Here is a 2137-nt window from a genome sequence, read left to right as displayed (position 1 = left end):
GAGCCCGATGCGGGACTCCAGGATCATGACCTGAGCCGAAGGCAGTCGCTTAACCAAGGGAGCCACCCAGGCGCCCCGAAGTGGAGCTTCTTTTAGGACGTTTATTGTCTGGTTTTTTCCTACTTCTGTGGATTGCCTACATATATTACTGGTTCATTTTTTTTTTTTTTTCTGCTGGTTCTCTTTTCTTAGGGATAATAATGATAATGCGGAGCTTTGTCAACCAATGGTGATTCCGAGGGTCAGGCATTTTAAAGCACTTTGCATATTCATTCAATCCTTACAGCAGCCCTGCAGTGTTACTCATGAGCCCAACAAACTGAAATAATTGAAAACAGTCTCTCTGTGTACCTTGCTTCTTGGTGTTTAGTAGTTCTTTTATTAAAATATAGATTTGTTTCATTCATTCACTCAAGAATAGCTATTGTGTGTGCCTACTACTCGCCGGATGTAATGTGATGAATAATGAACTATGATCCCTGCCCTCTGGGGAGCATTGGAGGGAAAACAGTAAAAAAAAAAAAAAAAAAAAAAAATCTTTGTTAATCTAACAGGGAAATTTCCGACTCAAAATTTGTATTGAGAAATAATTCTGAAGTCACCGGTATAAATTGGGTTTCCTGGGAACTGTAATGAGGGACACACAAGAAGTGAACCTGATTGATTTGAACAAAACAGGAGTCCTAACTCAAGGCTTAAGGAAAATCCTAACACTGATAATATGGTTGTTTGACTCACTGAATGAATAAATCCTTAGTGCTTTAACCTATGGAGTGTAGGTGAGTTTCCCATGATGGGTGGTGTACGCTGGAGGCGAGGTGATGAAATTCAGTAAAGGAACCTGACAGGGAGAGAAGAGGGTCTCCCGTTCAAAGCTAAGAACAGAGCTGGAGGCTTCATGGGCAGGAAAAAGCGTCTCGGCCAGTCAGAATCTCATCTTCCCATTTCTCTCCAGAATCCTGGGTTTCCCGAAGCTGCCAAGTTTCCCCTGGGAAGAAGCACCACGGAGGTGGGGAGCGCGCTGGAGAGGGAGCCGGCGAGCTGGCCCCCCGAAGCCCCGGGAGCGCGATGCGGCCCCCGCCCCCGGCACGCGGGACCCCGGCTCCCGGGTCCCCGCCCCCCGCCCCCGGCCGTGCGCGGTGCGGAGGGGGCCCCGCTGCGCCCGCCTCGCTAGGATCGCGCTCCCTCCGGCGCCAGCGCGGGCTCGTCCGGGCGCTCGCGTTCAGCTTGCGGCCGCCGGCTCCCCCGTGCGGGGCCAAGCCCCGGAGAAGCGAGCGGGAGAGACGGGCAGGCGCGGCGCGCAGGCCGACGCGCTGGGGGCCCGTCCTCGGGGTCGCAGCCCTTCCCGGAGCGGCGGGCACGGCGGAGTCCCGGGCGCTGCGGCGGGGAGGCCGCCAGGTGCGCGCACAGCTCCGCTCGGCCTGCCGGGCGCCGGGAAGGGACCTGGAGACAGCTGACGGGGGGACGGCCGGGGGGACGGAGCCGGCACGAGGCCGGAGGAAGCCGGTGTCGCGGATCACGGCCGGCCCGAGCGCGGGGTGAAGAGCCTGGGCGCGCCGGGGAGGCGCCCGACGAGGTGGCCGAGTGGTTAAGGCGATGGACTGCTAATCCATTGTGCTCTGCACGCGTGGGTTCGAATCCCACCCTCGTCGAGAGGTTTTCCTCGCCCTGCACGCGGGGTGGCTCGGGGGGGCCGCCTGCGTTCATCCCGGTGCCCCCCTCACCGGCGCGAGTGGCTGGCAGCGGCCGAGTTTCCCCCGCGGCACAAGCAGCCGGTCGTCACAGTGGGTCACCTGTCACTTGTCTTTACTCCCGACCTTCTTGAGGGCGGGGAGAGATTCACAGCCACCCCGGGAGTCCCCGGGTCTCCGAAGAAGCAGCTGGATAGTTAACTGGAGGGCATAGAAAACAGTGCCTCACTTAAGTGATAAAGTCATCGCAGAGATAGGTAAATGACTCGCTTATACTGTACTTAGCACGATATTTTCAGCCGGATTTTAACTGTACTGCAATTTTCAACATGTTTGCTAATTTAGTGTCCCCTCGCCCCCAACATGTAATTTTGAATGTGTTTATCTGTAAAACTGTAACATGTTTTTAGAAATGAGTTTGCTGCGTCCCAGCATATATGCATTTG

At 55.7% G+C, this 2137-nt stretch overlaps 1 non-coding gene across 1 annotated transcript; it reads left to right on the top strand.

Annotated features, from left to right (window-relative positions):
* Positions 1-1570: 1570 nt before the first annotated feature.
* TRNAS-GCU (transfer RNA serine (anticodon GCU)) lies at positions 1571-1652 on the top strand. Its single transcript has one exon. It is a non-coding gene; the product is annotated as a tRNA-Ser (tRNA).
* Positions 1653-2137: the final 485 nt, after the last annotated feature.

The sequence above is a fragment of the Halichoerus grypus genome, chromosome 9 (assembly GCF_964656455.1).
Source record: "Halichoerus grypus chromosome 9, mHalGry1.hap1.1, whole genome shotgun sequence".
NCBI lineage: Eukaryota > Metazoa > Chordata > Mammalia > Carnivora > Phocidae > Halichoerus > Halichoerus grypus.
This window is presented reverse-complemented; position numbering and strand designations above follow the sequence as displayed.